General features: G+C 39.4%; 1 long non-coding RNA gene across 2 annotated transcripts; it reads left to right on the top strand.

Annotated features, from left to right (window-relative positions):
* The first annotated feature begins 289 nt into the window (after positions 1 to 289).
* On the top strand, positions 290 to 4,941 carry LOC127317272 (uncharacterized). 2 transcript variants are annotated; one of them, XR_007861012.1, is made up of 5 exons: positions 290 to 415; positions 535 to 771; positions 3,984 to 4,028; positions 4,428 to 4,481; positions 4,639 to 4,941. It is a non-coding gene; the product is annotated as an uncharacterized lncRNA (long non-coding RNA). The 2 variants fall into 2 exon arrangements; XR_007861011.2 differs by lacking the exon at positions 290 to 415 and having other exon boundaries at positions 456 to 771.
* Positions 4,942 to 5,206: the final 265 nt, after the last annotated feature.

The raw sequence follows: 5,206 nt of genomic DNA, 5'->3' as shown, positions 1-5,206 counted from the left end.
TACGGAGGTGCTGCCCGATTGTGGCAGCGTCAAGATCTTCTACGCGCTTTTGAAAGCGGCAAGTGATCATCTTCAGCAACAACGAGATCTAATCTCGTAGGCTTTGGAAATCTTCAAGGGTTAGTATCGTGATCCCCTCGTTGCTACCATCTTCTAGATTGCATCTTGGGTTGGTTTTCGTTCTTGCGGTAGGAATTTTTTTGTTTTCTATGCTACGAATCCCATCAGTTGCTCCCAGGTGCTGGACAAAAGAGATGTTCTCTACTAATGTGGCATGACAACTCACAAACAAACACTTTTCCTATTTTTAGCTAGCTGAAGTCTCAATTCGCCTCAAGTCAAATCCTTGCCCACTCATTCCGCACTCCGGCGCGAATCTTGTGGAGCGCTTGTCCCCACAGAGCTCCATTGGCTGGTTTTCTTTGATTCCACTTTTTTTTAGTTGGTCTGGTTTATTTGGTCGTGTCACTGAGTGTTGGGACTCGGGTAGCTATCTTCACATCTCTTTTTTTCTCTTTCCCTTTTCTATGTCAGTGGAGAGAGATTTGCATACGAGGGGGAATCGTGGATGGTGGTGGCTCTCCCACGCCGGAGGGTCTGGTTCCGCCGCGACGGGGGGTTGAATCGGCGAAGGCCACCGGAGCGAGGAGTCAGGAGTAGTCCGCCCGTCCTCCTCCCCGTGTTTTTGTCGCTGACTGGGTGCGAGAGGCATGGGTTTGCGTGGAGGTCGAGGAGCTGGGTTCCTCCATGGCCGAGCTTCCAGCGACATGGGTACGTTTCTTCTTTTGGTGCGCCCCTTTCTACTTTTGTTTTAGCGGCTCTATGTGCATTCGCGATGTAGACATGTATGATAGTGGTTGGATCTGGTGTATTTGTTGTTCTTAAGTTGTGGACAGGGAATCACGAGTACATGTATTTCCCACCATTAGGCCTATGCAACATTTTGATCCAGAGCGTTACTGATTTTCATCTGCCGTAGCCTCTGATGTAGCTCAACGGATTTGATAGTGGAGTCAGAGCCCCCACCATCCTTATGCTGCTTCACTTTTTAATTTTCATCGGCGACATCCTCTGCGAACGCAAATCTCATCTATATGTTTCAGTTTGATTATCCATGATTCTCAAATAATGCACTGATTGATTAACTGAACTAGTATGTATTGTTTTCTATTAAATTTTCTTTGTAAACACCTAAGCACCATAATCAATCTACCTAGTTTTGTTTTGTTTTTCGGGGGATCTAGCTAGTTTCGTCGGTACTAGTAGTAGAGCTGATGCATGTATGTGTTCAGACTTCAGAACAAGTCATGCATTGGAGCAAATCAATCTAGGTGAGCTAGCCAATTCAAGATTGGTTCCACAAGAAACCCTATGGATGGATCGATGGTGGTTGTTAATGTTGTACATGTGTGTGTACTGGCTAGTACAAGGAACGACCTTGATCAATTAATTACTGATGGTGAGGCCCAAATGACATACTGTCGAACCAACTTTGTCCCTGATGGCCTGATCGAACTGAACCGAAGCGCGGGTACCCTCCTAGCCGTAAGAAAGAGAAGAAGCCAAGCTGATTCAGTTTTCAAATTATAGTTTGTGATTTCGGATTGTGATGTTAAACAGCAAGATTCTGATGGCATGTTACAAACAAACCTTTAATATATAATATACATTTTTGGCAACCAACAATCACAGAAAAACAACCATCAACCAGTTTGACATATCAATAGGTTAGCACTTCTGTCATGTGTTTTCTTTACCTATTTTCAATCTTATTTTGCTCATCCGTTTCATTGGCACTTGTGTCATGGGTTGCCCCCTCTCAATCTAGACATATTTTTAGTTACTTCAGTTATTACCAATATCAGACCTTGAATTTCTTATGGATTATGGTACATGTATGCTGAATGTACATGGCGTAGTTGGGTTTTCCCGTTATTATTGTCCTGGCGGTGAAGATGTGTCCCATGGGATGGTTCATTGATTACGGTTGCACATAGCTCATTTTACCGACTTTCTTTATCCTTCCTGCAATAATATCATAGAAAGTGTGTTATATTGTTTTGCAAAACTAAAATTGAAGTCTCCCTTTTTTGCAACAGTGGTTCTTGGGTACCTGTGTGAAGAAATCATCTTGGATATCAATCGTTGTTGGAAAGCCTTGCGAGTATATTCCTGAATCAATCCGCATTACAAAATTGTTTTTAAATCAGCGAAGAATCATATAGCTTTTGTGAAGTGGTCGAACATAAAGCCTTTTAGCTCGTCTATCATTATATAAATTTTCCTTTTTCAATCCTCATTCTTTAGTTTTCACATCTCATTCTTCTTCTTCCATCCTTATCTCTGTTTTAGCCTATATTTTCTCTCTGCCCTTTTTTCTCTTATTTCCTCAATATGCTCAGTTTATTAGTCTCACATGTCATTCTGCTTATTTTTTCCTTCTTATTATTCTCAGTTTCTTAGTCTTGCTCAGTCTCTTATTTCATTTCTCTTAGTTTTTCAAGTTCTTCAGTGAGTAGTCTCTTTCTCGGTCCTTCATTTTCTCATTCTTATTTTCTTCAGTTTTCATTCTTCTCTTATTGTTTTCCATTCAATCTTAATTAGCTCAATCTTGCATTCACTTGAGTAATTTAGCATTGTTCTTTAGCCTCTCAGTTTTGTAGCTCTTATTTGTGTAGTCTTATCAGTCTCTCATTCTAGCTTCTTAGTTTCTTCATATTAGGTACATTTATTTAGCAGGGCTAGCCCTTCTGAATTTATCATTCTACTGGCTAAATATGTCATATCTTTTAACACATACATGTTCAATTGTCTCAGTTACTCAATCCAATTTTCATTTCTTAATTCTGCTTCTTCGGTCCTTTTCTATTCTGTCATTTCTTAATTCTGTTTAGTTTTAGTGTCATTCTTCAGTTTCATTGTCTTTCTTGTCAGTCCAGTTACATTGTCACGCCAGTCTTTAGTTTCTCTTATACATTAGAGCATTTCTTGTTCAATTCTTATCATATTTTCTCAGTTTATCTAAGTGAATCTCTGTCTCTGTCTCTTTCTTCTTTGTTTCTTGTTCAATTCTTATCATATTTTCTTCAGTTTATCTTTGTTTCTCAGTTTCAGTTTTCATTTGTTTGTTGTTTCTCAGTCTGTGTTGTCAATGTCATTTGCATTGGAAGTGTAAGATTAGACTTCTCCATTTTGTTCTATCAAATGTCTATGAAGATGGCTAGAAGATGTTTTTGTGACCTTATTGTGGTTTTCACTATACATTAATGTCTAATCAGTACTCTCTTTGAGGTATGTGATTCTTAAGATGCTACAACAGGCGTTACTTTTGGTGGAACTTTGTGAGTTGTAATGGTCAGATTGGTATGTCAGATTGGCCTGTTAGATTATTGTTGTTAGATACCCTGTTGTCTTGTCATAACATTAAGGAACTTTTATGTATAACATTGATGCAACATCCTACATTACATGTCATAACAAATTATTGCGATTTAATATGTTTGTCGATATAGTGTTGAAGAATGTAAACTGCAAAGGCAACATAGATTTCTTGCTGGAAACAAAAGCAACCTCGAGTTTTCTCAAGGCGATTTGTTGTATTTAGATGGTGGCATGGCCTTTTTTTGGTTGGTAAATTCAGTGTGGCCGTTAAGTTCGTATTTAGTTGTCCTCTAGTCATCTCTCACAAAATTTTCACTCTCAAGACAGTTAGGTTAGTTGGGCTTGTATAGAAGCATTTATTATTACCCAAGTAAGGGACTGTCAAGGCTGCCAAAACTCGTCAACCATGCCACACCTTTAGTTGAGGAAAATTTCAGGCATTCTGACAGGCTGCTGCATGCCATTTAGGTCATAAACGAAACAGCTGCTTAGTTTCGGAATGCCAATGTTCCGGTGTTCTACTGCGTGAGTACTTTGGGTGTGCAAAACCATATGTTCTGCTCAGTTTTATAATTTGAGACATTTCTTTTCCTTTTGCCTAGGTTCAAGAGTGTCATCTTCTTAGTTACTGCCGGAGCTAAACAACGGTAATTGCAAAGTTCTAGTCTGCACCTAAGGCAGATTATGACCTCTAATTTTATCAGTTTCTACAGTGTTGCCAGTTTTAATATATTTTTTCTTAGTTCTGTACTGTAGTTTATAGTTTGTCAGTTATTTCTTCGATCTTCTCTCTTTATTTTTAGGTGTAAATAGGTTTCACTCTTCTTAGAGATCTTAGTATCCAGTGTAGATTCAGTACATGCCTACATGCCCCTTCTTCATTAGTTAGCCTACTTCGAAAGTTCTTCAACCTGCTATTGTACATATTAGAGCTTTTTTTTTGCGAATTGTACATATCAGAGCTAAGATGACTAGGCTAATGGTTTTCTTAGTAAAGGCTGGTGTTTTTTCTATACTTGCTAATACCATCGACCATTTATGTGTAGATCAAGATAAATAAGAGAGGCTACATACTTGATCAAGACATATGCGGAGAAAAGGTAGACAAAAGTTTACCCATTTGCTACCGCCTTATTCATTTTTCTGTAGGTTTACTCATTCCCCTCCATCGTAAATCCCTTGTTTCTGTGGATCTCTTTCTCTCTTTTCGTTCTGATCCTTGTCCCATTTTGTTGTGTGGTGGCCGTCCACTGCTAGGACGTCTTTGCATGAGGAGGAAGAAGAGAGAATGCTGATGTGAAGGCAGTTATAGAACATGTCAAGAAATAGAAGTCCCACATTTTATGTTTTTTAGCTGGCTTTTCTGTTCGTGTGTAAGGCTCATAAATAGCCAGATGTACGCAGTAACGTACTAGTTTAGTCCTTATTTTCATTACCAGGGCACGGAAGGAGGCTGAATTGATTGGGAGCTGGGTTAGTTGGGGTTAAAAAACCAGCAAAAAAACCAGACAAAGTTCGACCAGAATGAATATTGGAGCGGGATGTGAATGATTTAATGAATACTACTAAAGTCAAAATCTGACTTATGCTCAATTGCGATTGAAGCTAGATGACGATTAGACACTCCCCAAACAAAACACACATCAAAGCTCCCCGACACGGCAACGGAAGCACATGTCAAAGCTTCAGGACACGACAAAAAAACTTCGAAAACAATGTTCTGGGACACATGTCGGCGTAATGAGATTGGGGGTCTCCCAGGACACGCCGTGTAACATCCCAAATTTTCAATAAAGGAAGAAAGGGATGCAGGGGAATCCAAGAG

This window comes from Lolium perenne, chromosome 7 (assembly GCF_019359855.2).
Source record: "Lolium perenne isolate Kyuss_39 chromosome 7, Kyuss_2.0, whole genome shotgun sequence".
Taxonomy (NCBI): Eukaryota; Viridiplantae; Streptophyta; class Magnoliopsida; order Poales; family Poaceae; genus Lolium; species Lolium perenne.
The sequence above is the reverse complement of the archived record's forward strand: the minus strand, read 5'-3'. Positions and strand labels throughout refer to the sequence as shown.